The following is a 20,890-nucleotide window of genomic DNA, read 5'->3' as shown; positions in this document are numbered from 1 at the left end:
CTGTTCTCTTTTCTTGCTTCCCCTACTCCCCCAGCCTACCTAACTCCCTACTTTCAATACTTGTGTGATAACCACAATCGTAATCTCCGCTCTTCAAGCAATCTTATTCTTCTCTGTCCCTCCCACACTTCTGAGTTTGTCAATTCTTCGTTCCCTGTCCAATCAGTCCTGTTATGGAATGCGCTCCCTCTTGAAATCAGAATGTCCACTAACCGTCTTGCGTTCAAGAGCAAAGTAAAAGATCTATTGCTGAACAAAGTTGCAGAATCGTCACAATTAGCTTAGTTTATATGTATTCATATATTTTCCTATTATTGTATATTTATATTTATTGTATGTTATTTTCATTTATGTAATTAATATGTTTGTATGTATTTGTATTATTTTTTATACATAAGTATATATTTAATATAATTATTAATTTACACTCATATTGTCTACACCTATTATTATTTACTTACACACCCTTTCTCAACTCACTCTCCTTCCTCTTTTTAACACCTTCACAACAATATCTGCATCACCCTAAGGTAGACTGACAGAAAATGCTTCTGACATTAAGTCCGCCTTTATACAGCTCTGTATACAAAGTTTAAAATAAATAAATATTCTAATTTATTATAGAGCGCGCGAAAGATGTAAACAGTAAACAAAAACATAACCTAATGTCAAACTGGTGAAGAATGTTCGACTCATACTTATGCAGGATGCTTAGCTTATATTTTGCCATCTCGCTCTTGCACGCGGCTCGCGCCGCGACAGAAACATGCGTGAGATCATGTATTCGCCGCGGCGCAAGCGCTGTAGCGCGAGGCAACCCGCTCTTCCTCCGGCTTGCTCGCCACTATGCAGCGCGGTGTAAAGCGCGATCCAAAAGGTCGTAAGCGACATCGCCGCCATAGTTTTTATTGTACGCGATTCCCGATCAACGCCTCCGGCTTATTTCATTATTATTACTTCACGTTGCGTTTTTAGCGGAGCGTAATTTTTAAAGAGTAGGCGTTTTCGTATTATTTCGATGAGATTACCCAACTAGCACACAAGCGCTATAACAAGCTGCACAATGGCCGGTTAAAGAATTTTTATAACGCCTTTGGCTCCTTTAGTAAGAAGTATAGTGGTTCTATAAGCGGCTACAAATCTCTTGTAGCGGCAAATAGGCCCATACTGTCCAGCTTATAACTCGACATTGGATCTACAGTGGTCGTAAATAGTAATTATAATAGTACGTAGTATAGTAGTTATACAGGAGCGCTAAAATAAGATGAAGGTGAACGAGACTTCGAAAAAGCTCTTGTAGCGCGATTATACCACCTTCATCTTATTTTACCGCTACTGTGTAACTGTAATAAATGCTAACGCTTTAAATTAGTAATATGGTCGGTTTATTATGGTGTAAACTAAATATATTGTATTAAAATGAATCATCACTGACAAATGAGGAGACATTTATTTTTACGGATTGGATTATTAAAATAACAAGTAGTCTATCGCTGTTATTTCTTTGTGTACGTGATATCAAAGTGCGAGTTCCAGTTTGCTGTCAATATATATGTATATTATCGTCAATATTTTCATGCGCCCTCAAAATATTCAGTTTTAAATGCAAAAATTATATAGATATTTGGATTTGGAAATTGTATTTTGAACATAAATAAGACTTTTAGGGTTACAGATAATTTAATTAGGGTTATAGGTAATAAAAAATGATTTTAATTATGTTAACGTTACCAGGCTATAGATTTATATGATCTTCAAAAGATCGTAATAACCTCAAAAAATATGTTTACCAAATGCTGTAATGGTGTCTCGATCAAGCAGCTCTCAGAGTTGGTTACATCTGCTCTAGCGGCTTAAGCTGTACAAAGGCTCTAATGTTTGCTGTTGTAGACTTCAAGGTTTTGCAGTTGTGGCATAGGAGTGCTTCAATATAACTGTTTTGGTCGCACACCAGCGTTTTACTCGTACTTTAAGGGGTCAGTCTTTGAATATTAAAATGGTTTGATAGTCAATTTATAGTATGATTCTTTGAAAACAGTTGACAGACTGAACCACCACTGCACCTATGTAAATATATTATGATAATAATTTTAAGCTTTAGTATTAAGGTATATTATTCGGTTATAGATGTATGTTATAGTTATAAGAGCGTTAGTTCATGCTATTAAAACGCTTTAGGTGCTTTAACATAATTCTGTAATCCCCATGGCTGTAAAAATGTTTCGAATGATACCTTATACATCTATTTGCCGTACAGAAGCCATATAAATATCTGATATAACGCTCAAGGCGCTATTAAAGACCTACGCAACTCTTTTATAGATGAGTAATACACTAGCCCTAAAAAAATCTGTTATAGAACCTAAGGCATTACAAAAAGCTTATTTACGCTCTTGAGCGCTATAAACGCAACGCATAACTCCGTTTAAACTCCTTTATCTCCTAAAGTCCCCTTATACAGTTAACGGTGTTATAGAAGATTCCATTAACTCAATTATACTTCCCTAGGCTGTCTAGCGATGCAATTACATGCTCATATATCACTATAAGTCATTAGTTTCCTACTAAACGGCTACTGTCCCGCCTAGCTGTTAAAGGGTTTTTTAAATAGCTAGTATACAACTTATAGAAAATTGTACAGCATTTGAACGACTCCTATGCAACTATCAGGCTGTATAACGACTGTATAAGCAGCTTGTGTGCTAGTTGGGTAATGATTCTAGTTAAAGATTACGTTTTAAATATTGGTGATTATTTATTAATTGTGTATTATTTGACAATAGTAAACTATTAATTTAACACTAATATTAAGTCTGTCCAGAAAGGGAAGCCGGTAGGAATCGAGTTGTATGGAGCCTTCGCCACTGGTACATTGTAAGAACAATTTCTTTATCTAGTACCGTTTCGAAGCAAAAATTTTTTTTTTTTTATAATGGCGCTTTTAATGCTTTATAGTGAGAGAGTAGGATTATAAATGACTGTGACGTCATTTTTGCAATAATTTAAGAACTGGTTGCAGTCACATGCTGTCATGTCTTTTATTATTTTGATAACATTTTGTTCATATTATGTTTGATTATTCTTAGATTATTCTTAGATGTCTGATTATTGTAAGACGAACTTATTTCAAAATTACCATATTAGAAATCTAAGCAAACTAGTTTTGGTCATCGGCTGCGCCTGTGTTGAAGTTATCTAAAACCAGATTCGATAGCGGGATAAGCTCTAAGTGCAAGTGTTCGTGAGTGCAATATCTGAGTGTGATCCGACTCGTGAATCACCGATTGTTGCAAGTTTCACCGGATTCAGTTCAGCCGTTTCGAAGTGATTGAGTAACAAGCGTTTAAGCACGCTTTCTGATCCTACTAGTCTACATGTTTTATTGGTTTAACGCAATCTTGATAGATTCTGAAACGTATATTGAGGTCAAATATCGATGTTAATGGCCACTGAAATACAGACACATATTATCGAAAATAATTTAGACTGACTGAAACTACAACAGACTACTTCGTGAAGAATATGTAATAGAAAATTATCTAGACCGAGACACTACTTAAAATTGAATGTGATAATTTTTCAAACAATCACATTATGAAGGCGTGGCTAGATTTTACAATAATTTCTAACTTACTCTCTTTATATGTATATTATTACGTAAAAAGTACACCTTTTTAGAATTTAAAAATAATTCAGCCCGTCTTTAATTTCACTAAACTTCATTTTTTTCTTTTATGCATAATGCTAATCTAACGATCGCACAGACTAGATAAAGTTTATTTTATTTTCTAGTTTTGTTCCTAGACGTATTAGGAGTCTAGGTTAATCATATTACACTGACGATATTTTTTCTTGTAACAATAGAATAGATGTCTGAAACACTTTTATGACCTAATAATACGTATTAATATATAGATACAGATGTTTAAAATGAGCATAGTTTATATTGATAAAAAATAAGCGATAATAAATATAAATAACAAAAATAATTACAATATCAGCTTCCCTTAACAGAACCTCAAAAAGCACGAAACGTACAGTAAAAATATTTTAATGATATCTTCTCCTGTCGTGTCAACGACTCTCCAAGATGTTACCGAAACAATTATTATTGGCCAGAACTTGGCAATCCCGCGCCCTGAAAACAGATAGAGCGGTAACGTAAGATCTATGCTGGCCAGTATTACCAAAACAGTGACTTACCAAACTTTGTGGTATCATCAACATTATATACGCGGTCCAGTGCGTAGTGTGACTGCTTGGCAACTGCTGGCTGCTCATTCTAACGACGTTGTTTACGCGCTGCCTGCACATTCAGCTGCCTACTGTTGATAGATCGATGACAACAGATACAAACACAGCTAATGACTACTAACTATAGGCCTTTCTTAGATTTGACATTGATCTTCCTACTTATTACGTTCGTATATTAATGTACTGCAACGGAGTTGCAAACGGGATTCAAACGCGATAAATAAGGTTTAGATATATTATTTATTTTGTATACTATCGCGTTTAAGACCCGTATTAAAATATAATGTGTACAAGTCGCGAGAGTGAAAAATCGTTTATCCCATTCATATTTACGTATTTCACGCAGAGGTAGTCTGCTGTTTGGTGGTTTTCTATTTATATGATTTTCTTAATAGTAGCTAGAGTTTGCTAACATGCCCATGTGTCCAGTATTCGGCATAAGCTTGACCTATGTAGGGCCAACAATACAGATAACGCGGTTCTTCAGACATTATTGATAAACCTAATGTATAAAAAATACAATTACGGATACGAGTATTCGCTCTAGTTCAAATATTTTTTTATTTCATCCTGATATTGAGCAATCTAGATTTGTCTGCACCTACATACGCCTTCAGCGTAAATATAAATATAATCGGAGATTATTCGTGTTGTAATCATATGTTTGCATGAGTCGTCAAACTAACGGAATTATGTAGGGCAATTGTGACGTGTCATTGTTACAAAACATTCAGACTCAAATGTATACTATTTTAGTAATTGTTGTCAGTTTCTCATACAAGCTGGTGTATGATTGTTTATTTTATGATTTTAAATTAGGCTTAGTACTTATTGGATATTAATTACATCTCTTCAGTTAAACTCGAGCTCAGTATCTAACTGCCTAATGTTGGCCTAAAGATATTGCCATAGGATAATAGCTGTACCCAACAATATGGAACGATCTAAAGCACTATTAAAACACCATATTAAAAATACTGTCGTCGATAACAGTCTGTGTCATTAATTCGTTTTAAAAAATAATTACTATGCATACAAAGACAGTTTCTTACCAGCAAACAAAAACATCGCTGCAACTGCACTACTTCCCTGTTCGACTTATTAGAGTAAAAAGTAGCGCTACCGGTGGTATTTGAGAATGGGTTTATAATATACAGACTCCAAGCACGCAAGACGTTAATCATCTTGTCTGACCTAGACTTATTTGTAGACGTGAACACTAAGCACTTAAAACTCTTTTATACTAGTTTTATGTGAACGTAGATGCGTAAACAAAATACATCAGTGTCGGATTATCTGCAAGTGTCGTGATATTTCACGCAAATGTTTGACATCATCGATGTTATTCAACATTGTATTATTGCAACGCACCGTTCAACGTCTATAGTGACTAAATGCTGTGAAAAACCGCTTAATATTATTTCGTGTGACATATTATATGAATACGGCAACAGGCCCTTTTAAGCACAAACTTAGCCACTTAACACACAAGTAAAATTGCCCGTAGGTACCCCAATTTTAGTAGAAATATAATTTACTCTGTTCATTGCGCAGAAACCATACATTTATCGTATATGTATGCCTCATAATAATAACATCGTGCAAGTATGATTTATTGCACTAAAGTCGGAATATATGGAAAAACGTGTTAAGTGGGTGTCGCTGGCCACCAGTGGCTGTGGTCGGTGACCCGTTTGCGCCGATCCTAATACGTAGCTGAATGTACATCACTATATTTAAAAAAGAACTAACAATGGTACCAACCTAATGAAAAAAATATGACACTTGTCAAAAAAAAGTATCCGCTTTTCGTGAGAATCGATCCTACAGATAAAAATGTAAGTAACCTTCTTTTTTTACGTAAAGATTTAGTATGGAAGACGACAGAATCATTATTTGCAAAAAAAAATGTCATATTTTATTTGGAAATTCATATTTCTATGGTGGCAATATATATGCCACTATCAACTTGTAACTACCCACATGGTGGCAATATAGTGTACACCGCCAGTTAGAGATAAATAATTTTTGTGTTTCGTATTCTTTTAGATAATCTACAATGAACCAGAATAAACCCATATCAGATGAGCTTATTGCCCAGCAGTTGAAATAAATGTTCGGGATTCCAGATGGTATGATTTCTGAAGATGATTTGGAAGAATCGGATTCAGAACAAGGTGCCCAAGAAAATTTAGTAAGAGTACTAACAGGTGATGATGTTCTACTTAGTTCTACGGCAATATTGTCTCCATCCTCATCCATTTGTCAAAGTCCTTCACTACCCAGACTCAATAGAAAAGAAAACGCTTCAAGATCTACACCAGCAGCCCCACATCAAAGTCCTACAGCTTCAAGAATTCCAAGTACTTTTAAATCTGCACCGATACCTCCGCAACCTCAAAGCCCTTCAGTCGCAAGACTCCCGAGTGACGCAGCACCAATAGCATCACCATATCCGCCAGATAGGATTGATGAAGTGAGTGAATTATCGGGTTTTTTATCTTCAAATTCAGATTCCGACATCCAGATCTCAGCTATTTCGACACGCCGCACATTCAGGCTTCAAAACCACTTCCAAACAGAACGAAACCTCTGACCTACATTGATTTATTTTTTAGTGATGATGTACTACAGATGATTGTAGACCAAACTAATTTATACACTTCGCAAGTAGGTAACAGGAGTTGGACACCAACCACCGTTGAAGAAATCAAGGCTTTTCTTGGCATTCTCATTCAAATGGGTATACATGTTTTGCCGAGTATTGAGGACAATTGGTCAAGTGATCCTGTACTCCAAGTAACAGAAATAGCTGAAACAATGACCCTAAAGATATTTCAGCAAATCATGAAGCATTTGAACCTCAACGATAATTCGCAGAGGTAGTGTTGATTATGATAAACTCTACAAGATAAGGCCTTTGCTTGAAAATTTGAACGAGAAGTGCCAAGAAAATGCTATAACAACAAATTCTCAGTCAATCGACGAGTGCATGATCAAGTTCAAAGGCCGTAGTAGCCTCAAACAGTACATGCCTATGAAGCCGGTGAAGCGTGGCTATAAGGTTTGGGTTAGGGCAGACAGCTCTACAGGTAACGTTTATATGTTTCGTATTTATACTGGAAAGACTGATACGACGGAAACAGGATTAGGAAGCAATGTAATCAAGTCATTGTGTGAGCCTTTGATCAAAGCAAATTATCGTGGTCATTTAGCATTTGATAAGTTTTTTCGAGTACTGATTTGTTACAGTATTTGTTCGATCACGAAATATATTCAACGGCAACGGTAAGAAGTGACAGGCAAGATTGACCTCTTTTAGTAAAGAAGCCGAAACTTACTGGAGACAAGGACGCGGACATCAAAACTGCAGAGGCTTCTAAAAGACAAATTGCACGAGTGAAAAAGATGAAGAGGGGTAAATGAAAGTGGAGAGTGAAAAGAAATGTTGCATTTGCTGTATGGAGAGACACGAAACAAGTAACTGTTTTGTGTACTGCTTTTCACCCAAAACAAAGAAGGACTTGCACGCGCACACAAAAAGATGGGTCAAAGAAAGCTTTTAGCTGTCCTCAAATGATACCTAAGTACACGAAACGTACGGTTGGTGTGGATAGGTTTGATCAGAAAAGGACTCCTTACGCTGTGGGAATGAAAAGCAAAAAATGGTGGAAGAGAATATTCTACTTTCTTATTGATCTCGCGATCACAAATGCATATATATCATATAAGAGTAATTCACGAGTACATAACGTAATGACCCAAAAGCATTTCCGGATTGCACTATCAAAAAAACTGATCAATAACCTGTCATTTCGAAAGAGAAGCTTTCATTCAATGCTCAAATACAATAGGAAGAAAAGTAAGCAGAGTAACGAGAGACAGAAAACAGTACACAGTGTTCCAGATGGACTGAGGACTGAACAGTTGGGAGAACATTGGCCAGTGGAAATAGAAACATACAAACGTTGTAGATTATGCAGCACAAAGACAAATAACAAGAGATCTAAAATAATATGTGAAAGATGCGAAGTTCCTTTATGTATAAGTCCCTGTTTTCGACAATTTCATTTTGATTGAGATGACTAATTGTAATTTTGCAGACTAATAATTTTAGATTGATTTTGTAACCCAGATTTTATTATTACTAAGACTATTTTTCTATTATTTCCAAGAATATTTCAATGCCCAAGCTAGCAGTGGCAACCATATTGCCACCATGTTTTTTTTATAGAAAAAGTTAATATTTTATTTTTATTTTTGTGGACTTAATTAAAACCTAATTTTGGTAAACCATACCCCAAATTTTGTTTTGCTGCTACACCTAGATCCTTCTGCTGGTAAAAGGGTTAAGCAGTTGAACCAGTGATTAACGGTAATGGTGTCTGTAACTTGGGTTAATGGCAAGCTTTAATACACCTATAACTATATATTCTACCCGCATAGTAACCCTATACTCTGAACGTTGACTTGTAGGACGATATATCGATTTAATATTGAATAATCTCACATTTGGATGGTACTCGTAGACACCAAAAAATATCCGCCAGTTGTGAAAGCGTCATGGTTCTGACAGTCACGGCAGTCTTCAATGACGAACAGTTCTCACGAAAATCACGAACTTGATACAAAATACAATGACTCCACACATGACAATAACTTAGAAATCTCCTGGTTCACAAGTTTTAAGTTGTATACATACTGATGTTGACTAAAAGATTCCTAATTTGGTAAATGTCGTTCTAAATATCCATCAACGTTGCATAAATGGTGTCGCGACCTTGAAACTATGGAACTAAACTACTTTGGTCGTTGCGCATGAGTTTGTCAGGGGTACAAAATAAAGCACGGTGTTGCGATATATTTGAACAATCCTTGACAATGAATGAAGGCAAAAACAAAGGTGTAACAGTTCACAGGCGCGTATGAATGGTGACGATTCATGTCGTCGCGCATCCGGTACTTTGGTCTAGGAAGCGGTGTTTGACATAAGCGTATTTGACATAGTGACAGCGATAGATAACCAGTTTCAAGTTTATTTAAGTTGCGACTATTATGTTACATATCAATCATCATAACCGTTAAACATAGCCGTCATGCATACTCCTACGGTTAAAATACAACTAAGAACACCCAGCATTAAATACAATTTAAAACAATTAGAAAGCCAATGACGTATATACATATATATATATATATATATGTCGGGGGCACGGTGTGTTGTGTGGGGTTTGTATCCTGACATTTCACTCCTGATATCGAGGGCATATGGGGTACCTCGCTATCAGATTGGTCAGTGATGGCGAATAGTCCAAAATAATACGCACTAGACTTAGCTCACTGGTGTATTTGTCCATTACAATGATCACATTACAAAAATAGACTAGGATTTAACCGATCTAGCTGGATGCAAGACAGAAACGCGGTGAGTTCGGTACAACGTGGCAACGACCGTTTTCCCTTGAGTTCGAATGATGAATAATCTAACCACACTACGTTTCAACCATCATAACCTCTGAGTGACAGCTGTCGATTGTCACATGTCAGCCGTCATCTGCCTGTGCTGCCAACATTGTACCGACCACACCCAAGTGTAAACACTTGACGTTTCCGTTACATCCAATTACTTCTTAATACTTAATCAAATCAATTTAAGATAATTTTAATTAGATTGTTCGAAGATATAGCGCCTCGATGCTGACGCTCCGACACGGCCGTCCTGACCTCTCACACGTCCTCGTGTGAGTCATCTGTCCAAGAGGCCCATTCCTGTAAAGGAGAAAAGAACTCGAACAGTAAAAGCTCTTACCCGCTCGGTCAACCTGACCAATGATAAGGAAACATTTTTGTTTTCAATTCAGTCGAATTAATCTCAAACTATCTTCATAGATGTGTCATAACTAGATACATCTTCCAAAAATAACGTTACAAATTACGTCACAAACTAAATATAACCAATTTTGATAGAATACAGAAAATAAATCTGTCAAACAGTACCAAACGTCTCTGTTAGCACAAAAAATGTACTCTGCATTAAATCTTTACAGCTCATTAAAACTCTTTAAAGACAACCTTCATCTGACTTCTGATAGTCAATCTGCCATTCAAGACAACCAACAGGCGTCTGACCAGGCATTCTCATAGACAACCTTCACCAGGCGTCTGATAAGCCATTCAAGACAACCAACACTGGCGTCTGACCAGGCATCTGATAAGCCATTCAAGACAACCAACACTGGCGTCTGACCAGGCACACATTAAGACAGCTTCGCCTCCTATCCAATAATCCAATTATACACTTCGAGACAGCCCAACTGGCGTCTGATGGTGTTAATGACTTTTCAAGACAACCTCTACACTCAGCGTCTGATGGCGAGTGTTCAAGTCAGCAACCAAAGCCAACTGCACTCCTTCAAGACAACTGCACTCAGGTGTCTGATTAAGTCTCTCACATTGGGTCAAAAGATCTTTAAATAGGTGGGTTACTTGAAATTATCAAGGGAGATTAATGCTCTATAATCAATACCTAAAGTACCTTTACTTGTCACAGTCAGTATCGTCAATTTCGAAAATACTGTGGGGCATTCTCCTAAAACGGTCGTAAGCGTATTTGTATGTGCGATTTGAGTTTAAGGCTTTCAAAACATACCAGTCTCCTTTTAAAACTTCTGCGACTTCGAACGGATCTTTGTATTTGGGGTCAAGTTTGGTCTGATTACGTTCTGCGTTTTGCTAAAGAACGTAACCTCCAACAGAGAAAGGCTTCAAGCTAGCTTTAATCCTATCGAAACAAACCTTGTCGAACTCTGCAGCTCGCTTGATGTTCTGAATTGCGGTAAGTGCCTGAAGTGCCTTACTGCGTTGACAACCGCTAGGGTCTCCAACTCGTAGTAGTGGTATCTAGACTCCACAGCTGTTATACGTTTGCTAAAGTAAGCGATAGCATGTAACTTACCTTCTGACTTTTGCATTAGGACGGCACCATACCCAATTGCATTTGCATCTGTGTGTAGCTCTGCGTCCAAGTCCGGATCGTATATCATTAGTACTGGTTCACTCGTCGGCACTGAAATAATCTGCTGTCTGACGTCTTTGTGTTAACGCTTCCAGTTTAACTTACCGTTACTCGTCGTCAGAGCATAGAGTGCACAGAAGTTTGACTATTCTTATCATATGTATAATAGAATACGGGAATTAACGCGAACACGCATTTTACCTTAAAATGCCTAACGTTTCGGCGCAGGTTGCACTCGCCGTGGTCCCAGGCAGACTGGAGCAGCGATGACAGGACTTCGTGTATATGAGGCGGACGAATGTCCATCCACCCTCATATTTTGATTTTTCCAACCGCCAACACACACTACACTAACCGTGTCCCTATTCTGTGAGCTAACCGATTGCGAAACATAGCGAGGTTTTGTAACAGTAATCACTGGATTCCACGTCGCGGATAATTTGAAGCCGTCTTCCCGATTGAAATTTGGATGTTTCTTGATTTCGATCGCTTCACGAACAATCCTCGAGTAGAAATGTCGTTCAGTGGAGAGGACTTGAGGGCGATGGAATTCAATCCAGTGATTAGTTCCTGCTTCGAGTAGATGTTCCGCAATGGCTGACTTGCTGATTTGACGGTTCTTAACAGCGGCGATATGTTCCTTGACCCTTTCAGCTATCGACCGCTTAGTCTGGCCTATGTAGGAACTACCGCAGCTGCAGTTGATCTTGTAGACACCTGGTGTTTGAAACGGTAGTACATCCTTCGGTGTGCCCACCATGCTGCTGACTTTTGCCCCCGGCGTGAACACTGTGCTGATGCTGTATTGTTTCAATACATTCCCGATCTTATCAGTCACTCCTCTGACGTAGGGCAAGTAGGCGGGCTGTCTGTTGACCTCCGGATGTTTACTCCGTTTCGTGATCCTGTTCCTTCGTCGACTTACGTGGTATCCGTTCATTCGTAGTACCTCCTGAACATGTTCCAGCTCCTTCCCAACATGTTCAGGGTCACAGAGGTCATGAGCTCTGTTCTTCAGTGACGTCATAACGGACTGCAAGTGACGGGGATGGTGATGTGATGTAGCGTGCAGGTATCTATCTGTGTGTGTCGGTTTCCGGTAAACACAGTGTGATAAGGATCCATCGGGTTTCGCGGCAACCCTCACATCTAGGAATGACAACGACCTGTCCGTCTCCATTTCGTAGGTGAACCTCATCTTAGGGTGAATGGAGTTTAGGTGTTCTAGATATTGATCTACTTCCTGTTGACCTCCTTGGATAATGCAGAAGATGTCGTCCACATATCTTTTCCAAAGCCGTATGGTTTTTGGTCCGAGTGCCAATGCTTTCTCCTCAAAGTGCTCCATCCAGAGATTAGCCAGTGCAGGGGCAACGGGGCTGCCCATTGCGACGCCATCAATCTGAAGGTAATGTTGGCCTTGGAAAAGGAAGTAGTTGCCGTCCAAACAGTTTTTAAGAAGATCAATATAGTTAAACGGCATCTCGTTGTCCTCTAGCTTGGTCTTTACCACGTCCAAACACTCCTTAATTGGAACATTGGTGAAGAGCGACTCGACGTCAAAACTCACCATGACATCGCCCGGTTCCAATCTAAGGTCCTTAATAATCTGGACGAAGTGCCGCGAATCTTTCACAAAAGACGGTGTATTTCCCACAAGTGGCTGCAATACTGACGCAACGTACTTTGCAAGGTCGTAAGTAGGAGAGGCGATTTGACTCACGATAGGCCGCAGTGGTACGTTGGACTTGTGTATTTTGGGCAGGCCATATAATTTCGGTGGTTGGTGCGACTTCGGTTTATACAGTCTTTCGTACTCGTCTTCCGTGAAAAGGTCCTTGTTGTCCTGTATCAGCGTCCGTATTCGTCGTGTTACTCTAGCCGTAGGGTTATATGATACCGGTTTATATACCTTGTTATCACATAACAAATCCCGAACTTTCTGTTGGTAATCAGTTGTATTCATCACTACAGTGGCGTTTCCCTTGTCGGCCTTAAGCACTAATATATCCCGGTTATCCCGAATAAGTTTCAGTGCTTGACGCTCTTCTGCAGTGGTATTACTCGCTGGAGCCTTCGATTTTCGTAATATAACCGCAACGTCCTGTCGCAGGGTATCGGCGTCGCCGGGCGGTATTTTATTACGAGCAATCGTTTCCTCGACGCTACTGATTACACTTTCGAACGGAATTCGCTTAGGCGTTAGTGCGAAGTTCATGCCTTTGGCCAAGATGTTAATCGTAGGTTGGTCTAAACTCACATTTGAAAGGTTTACGACGGTTTTAGTCAGTGGATCGGGTACAGCCGGTGACGTATTTTTCTCGACATACCTTCGGTTGTACTCCTTCGAGAACTTACGCTCATGGGTTTCACTACACAACTCGAAGGTCCGAGAAGCCTGAAGATACGTTACCCGATCACACAAGTCGTAATCTTCGCGTGATAAACTAACACTACACTTCACATGTAACACGTATAACTCGCTATGAATACGGTTAAGCTCACTGTGTTTGTTCCGTATTAATTGTCTCAGAAGCCGTTCACTCGCGTTATTTAGAATATTACGGGAATGCGCAATGTCACTACGCGGTTTGATACGTACACACGTAGGTAATAAGTTCCAATCGCGACACTTAGTTAAAAATATCAACGATGTTTCCACTCGCGCACGTTTCCGACGTAAATATTCTAGGTCACGTATTTGTTTTGCAATGTCCGACCCGTAGCGGTTTGCAATCATAACTTTTAAACTCTCGCGTTGCATGTTTAATGTATAATAGAATACGGGAATTAACGCGAACACGCATTTTACCTTAAAATGCCTAACGTTTCGGCGCAGGTTGCACTCGCCGTGGTCCCAGGCAGACTGGAGCAGCGATGACAGGACTTCGTGTATATGAGGCGGACGAATGTCCATCCACCCTCATATTTTGATTTTTCCAACCGCCAACACACACTACACTAACCGTGTCCCTATTCTGTGAGCTAACCGATTGCGAAACATAGCGAGGTTTTGTAACAGTAATCACTGGATTCCACGTCGCGGATAATTTGAAGCCGTCTTCCCGATTGAAATTTGGATGTTTCTTGATTTCGATCGCTTCACGAACAATCCTCGAGTAGAAATGTCGTTCAGTGGAGAGGACTTGAGGGCGATGGAATTCAATCCAGTGATTAGTTCCTGCTTCGAGTAGATGTTCCGCAATGGCTGACTTGCTGATTTGACGGTTCTTAACAGCGGCGATATGTTCCTTGACCCTTTCAGCTATCGACCGCTTAGTCTGGCCTATGTAGGAACTACCGCAGCTGCAGTTGATCTTGTAGACACCTGGTGTTTGAAACGGTAGTACATCCTTCGGTGTGCCCACCATGCTGCTGACTTTTGCCCCCGGCGTGAACACTGTGCTGATGCTGTATTGTTTCAATACATTCCCGATCTTATCAGTCACTCCTCTGACGTAGGGCAAGTAGGCGGGCTGTCTGTTGACCTCCGGATGTTTACTCCGTTTCGTGATCCTGTTCCTTCGTCGACTTACGTGGTATCCGTTCATTCGTAGTACCTCCTGAACATGTTCCAGCTCCTTCCCAACATGTTCAGGGTCACAGAGGTCATGAGCTCTGTTCTTCAGTGACGTCATAACGGACTGCAAGTGACGGGGATGGTGATGTGATGTAGCGTGCAGGTATCTATCTGTGTGTGTCGGTTTCCGGTAAACACAGTGTGATAAGGATCCATCGGGTTTCGCGGCAACCCTCACATCTAGGAATGACAACGACCTGTCCGTCTCCATTTCGTAGGTGAACCTCATCTTAGGGTGAATGGAGTTTAGGTGTTCTAGATATTGATCTACTTCCTGTTGACCTCCTTGGATAATGCAGAAGATGTCGTCCACATATCTTTTCCAAAGCCGTATGGTTTTTGGTCCGAGTGCCAATGCTTTCTCCTCAAAGTGCTCCATCCAGAGATTAGCCAGTGCAGGGGCAACGGGGCTGCCCATTGCGACGCCATCAATCTGAAGGTAATGTTGGCCTTGGAAAAGGAAGTAGTTGCCGTCCAAACAGTTTTTAAGAAGATCAATATAGTTAAACGGCATCTCGTTGTCCTCTAGCTTGGTCTTTACCACGTCCAAACACTCCTTAATTGGAACATTGGTGAAGAGCGACTCGACGTCAAAACTCACCATGACATCGCCCGGTTCCAATCTAAGGTCCTTAATAATCTGGACGAAGTGCCGCGAATCTTTCACAAAAGACGGTGTATTTCCCACAAGTGGCTGCAATACTGACGCAACGTACTTTGCAAGGTCGTAAGTAGGAGAGGCGATTTGACTCACGATAGGCCGCAGTGGTACGTTGGACTTGTGTATTTTGGGCAGGCCATATAATTTCGGTGGTTGGTGCGACTTCGGTTTATACAGTCTTTCGTACTCGTCTTCCGTGAAAAGGTCCTTGTTGTCCTGTATCAGCGTCCGTATTCGTCGTGTTACTCTAGCCGTAGGGTTATATGATACCGGTTTATATACCTTGTTATCACATAACAAATCCCGAACTTTCTGTTGGTAATCAGTTGTATTCATCACTACAGTGGCGTTTCCCTTGTCGGCCTTAAGCACTAATATATCCCGGTTATCCCGAATAAGTTTCAGTGCTTGACGCTCTTCTGCAGTGGTATTACTCGCTGGAGCCTTCGATTTTCGTAATATAACCGCAACGTCCTGTCGCAGGGTATCGGCGTCGCCGGGCGGTATTTTATTACGAGCAATCGTTTCCTCGACGCTACTGATTACACTTTCGAACGGAATTCGCTTAGGCGTTAGTGCGAAGTTCATGCCTTTGGCCAAGATGTTAATCGTAGGTTGGTCTAAACTCACATTTGAAAGGTTTACGACGGTTTTAGTCAGTGGATCGGGTACAGCCGGTGACGTATTTTTCTCGACATACCTTCGGTTGTACTCCTTCGAGAACTTACGCTCATGGGTTTCACTACACAACTCGAAGGTCCGAGAAGCCTGAAGATACGTTACCCGATCACACAAGTCGTAATCTTCGCGTGATAAACTAACACTACACTTCACATGTAACACGTATAACTCGCTATGAATACGGTTAAGCTCACTGTGTTTGTTCCGTATTAATTGTCTCAGAAGCCGTTCACTCGCGTTATTTAGAATATTACGGGAATGCGCAATGTCACTACGCGGTTTGATACGTACACACGTAGGTAATAAGTTCCAATCGCGACACTTAGTTAAAAATATCAACGATGTTTCCACTCGCGCACGTTTCCGACGTAAATATTCTAGGTCACGTATTTGTTTTGCAATGTCCGACCCGTAGCGGTTTGCAATCATAACTTTTAAACTCTCGCGTTGCATGTTTAATGTATAATAGAATACGGGAATTAACGCGAACACGCATTTTACCTTAAAATGCCTAACGTTTCGGCGCAGGTTGCACTCGCCGTGGTCCCAGGCAGACTGGAGCAGCGATGACAGGACTTCGTGTATATGAGGCGGACGAATGTCCATCCACCCTCATATTTTGATTTTTCCAACCGCCAACACACACTACACTAACCGTGTCCCTATTCTGTGAGCTAACCGATTGCGAAACATAGCGAGGTTTTGTAACAGTAATCACTGGATTCCACGTCGCGGATAATTTGAAGCCGTCTTCCCGATTGAAATTTGGATGTTTCTTGATTTCGATCGCTTCACGAACAATCCTCGAGTAGAAATGTCGTTCAGTGGAGAGGACTTGAGGGCGATGGAATTCAATCCAGTGATTAGTTCCTGCTTCGAGTAGATGTTCCGCAATGGCTGACTTGCTGATTTGACGGTTCTTAACAGCGGCGATATGTTCCTTGACCCTTTCAGCTATCGACCGCTTAGTCTGGCCTATGTAGGAACTACCGCAGCTGCAGTTGATCTTGTAGACACCTGGTGTTTGAAACGGTAGTACATCCTTCGGTGTGCCCACCATGCTGCTGACTTTTGCCCCCGGCGTGAACACTGTGCTGATGCTGTATTGTTTCAATACATTCCCGATCTTATCAGTCACTCCTCTGACGTAGGGCAAGTAGGCGGGCTGTCTGTTGACCTCCGGATGTTTACTCCGTTTCGTGATCCTGTTCCTTCGTCGACTTACGTGGTATCCGTTCATTCGTAGTACCTCCTGAACATGTTCCAGCTCCTTCCCAACATGTTCAGGGTCACAGAGGTCATGAGCTCTGTTCTTCAGTGACGTCATAACGGACTGCAAGTGACGGGGATGGTGATGTGATGTAGCGTGCAGGTATCTATCTGTGTGTGTCGGTTTCCGGTAAACACAGTGTGATAAGGATCCATCGGGTTTCGCGGCAACCCTCACATCTAGGAATGACAACGACCTGTCCGTCTCCATTTCGTAGGTGAACCTCATCTTAGGGTGAATGGAGTTTAGGTGTTCTAGATATTGATCTACTTCCTGTTGACCTCCTTGGATAATGCAGAAGATGTCGTCCACATATCTTTTCCAAAGCCGTATGGTTTTTGGTCCGAGTGCCAATGCTTTCTCCTCAAAGTGCTCCATCCAGAGATTAGCCAGTGCAGGGGCAACGGGGCTGCCCATTGCGACGCCATCAATCTGAAGGTAATGTTGGCCTTGGAAAAGGAAGTAGTTGCCGTCCAAACAGTTTTTAAGAAGATCAATATAGTTAAACGGCATCTCGTTGTCCTCTAGCTTGGTCTTTACCACGTCCAAACACTCCTTAATTGGAACATTGGTGAAGAGCGACTCGACGTCAAAACTCACCATGACATCGCCCGGTTCCAATCTAAGGTCCTTAATAATCTGGACGAAGTGCCGCGAATCTTTCACAAAAGACGGTGTATTTCCCACAAGTGGCTGCAATACTGACGCAACGTACTTTGCAAGGTCGTAAGTAGGAGAGGCGATTTGACTCACGATAGGCCGCAGTGGTACGTTGGACTTGTGTATTTTGGGCAGGCCATATAATTTCGGTGGTTGGTGCGACTTCGGTTTATACAGTCTTTCGTACTCGTCTTCCGTGAAAAGGTCCTTGTTGTCCTGTATCAGCGTCCGTATTCGTCGTGTTACTCTAGCCGTAGGGTTATATGATACCGGTTTATATACCTTGTTATCACATAACAAATCCCGAACTTTCTGTTGGTAATCAGTTGTATTCATCACTACAGTGGCGTTTCCCTTGTCGGCCTTAAGCACTAATATATCCCGGTTATCCCGAATAAGTTTCAGTGCTTGACGCTCTTCTGCAGTGGTATTACTCGCTGGAGCCTTCGATTTTCGTAATATAACCGCAACGTCCTGTCGCAGGGTATCGGCGTCGCCGGGCGGTATTTTATTACGAGCAATCGTTTCCTCGACGCTACTGATTACACTTTCGAACGGAATTCGCTTAGGCGTTAGTGCGAAGTTCATGCCTTTGGCCAAGATGTTAATCGTAGGTTGGTCTAAACTCACATTTGAAAGGTTTACGACGGTTTTAGTCAGTGGATCGGGTACAGCCGGTGACGTATTTTTCTCGACATACCTTCGGTTGTACTCCTTCGAGAACTTACGCTCATGGGTTTCACTACACAACTCGAAGGTCCGAGAAGCCTGAAGATACGTTACCCGATCACACAAGTCGTAATCTTCGCGTGATAAACTAACACTACACTTCACATGTAACACGTATAACTCGCTATGAATACGGTTAAGCTCACTGTGTTTGTTCCGTATTAATTGTCTCAGAAGCCGTTCACTCGCGTTATTTAGAATATTACGGGAATGCGCAATGTCACTACGCGGTTTGATACGTACACACGTAGGTAATAAGTTCCAATCGCGACACTTAGTTAAAAATATCAACGATGTTTCCACTCGCGCACGTTTCCGACGTAAATATTCTAGGTCACGTATTTGTTTTGCAATGTCCGACCCGTAGCGGTTTGCAATCATAACTTTTAAACTCTCGCGTTGCATGTTTAATGTATAATAGAATACGGGAATTAACGCAACGAACGAAATCAAGAAACATCCAAATTTCAATCGGGAAGACGGCTTCAAATTATCCGCGACGTGGAATCCAGTGATTACTGTTACAAAACCTCGCTATGTTTCGCAATCGGTTAGCTCACAGAATAGGGACACGGTTAGTGTAGTGTGTGTTGGCGGTTGGAAAAATCAAAATATGAGGGTGGATGGACATTCGTCCGCCTCATATACACGAAGTCCTGTCATCGCTGCTCCAGTCTGCCTGGGACCACGGCGAGTGCAACCTGCGCCGAAACGTTAGGCATTTTAAGGTAAAATGCGTGTTCGCGTTAATTCCCGTATTCTATTATACATTAAACATGCAACGCGAGAGTTTAAAAGTTATGATTGCAAACCGCTACGGGTCGGACATTGCAAAACAAATACGTGACCTAGAATATTTACGTCGGAAACGTGCGCGAGTGGAAACATCGTTGATATTTTTAACTAAGTGTCGCGATTGGAACTTATTACCTACGTGTGTACGTATCAAACCGCGTAGTGACATTGCGCATTCCCGTAATATTCTAAATAACGCGAGTGAACGGCTTCTGAGACAATTAATACGGAACAAACACAGTGAGCTTAACCGTATTCATAGCGAGTTATACGTGTTACATGTGAAGTGTAGTGTTAGTTTATCACGCGAAGATTACGACTTGTGTGATCGGGTAACGTATCTTCAGGCTTCTTGGACCTTCGAGTTGTGTAGTGAAACCCATGAGCGTAAGTTCTCGAAGGAGTACAACCGAAGGTATGTCGAGAAAAATACGTCACCGGCTGTACCCGATCCACTGACTAAAACCGTCGTAAACCTTTCAAATGTGAGTTTAGACCAACCTACGATTAACATCTTGGCCAAAGGCATGAACTTCGCACTAACGCCTAAGCGAATTCCGTTCGAAAGTGTAATCAGTAGCGTCGAGGAAACGATTGCTCGTAATAAAATACCGCCCGGCGACGCCGATACCCTGCGACAGGACGTTGCGGTTATATTACGAAAATCGAAGGCTCCAGCGAGTAATACCACTGCAGAAGAGCGTCAAGCACTGAAACTTATTCGGGATAACCGGGATATATTAGTGCTTAAGGCCGACAAGGGAAACGCCACTGTAGTGATGAATACAACTGATTACCAACAGAAAGTTCGGGATTTGTTATGTGATAACAAGGTATATAAACCGGTATCATATAACCCTACGGCTAGAGTAACACGACGAATACGGACGCTGATACAGGACAACAAGGACCTTTTCACGGAAGACGAGTACGAAAGACTGTATAAACCGAAGTCGCACCAACCACCGAAATTATATGGCCTGCCCAAAATACACAAGTCCAACGTACCACTGCGGCCTATCGTGAGTCAAATCGCCTCTCCTACTTACGACCTTGCAAAGTACGTTGCGTCAGTATTGCAGCCACTTGTGGGAAATACACCGTCTTTTGTGAAAGATTCGCGGCACTTCGTCCAGATTATTAAGGACCTTAGATTGGAACCGGGCGATGTCATGGTGAGTTTTGACGTCGAGTCGCTCTTCACCAATGTTCCAATTAAGGAGTGTTTGGACGTGGTAAAGACCA

Source organism: Anticarsia gemmatalis, chromosome W (genome assembly GCF_050436995.1).
Source record: "Anticarsia gemmatalis isolate Benzon Research Colony breed Stoneville strain chromosome W, ilAntGemm2 primary, whole genome shotgun sequence".
NCBI lineage: Eukaryota > Metazoa > Arthropoda > Insecta > Lepidoptera > Erebidae > Anticarsia > Anticarsia gemmatalis.
Note: the sequence above shows the minus strand (reverse complement) of the source record.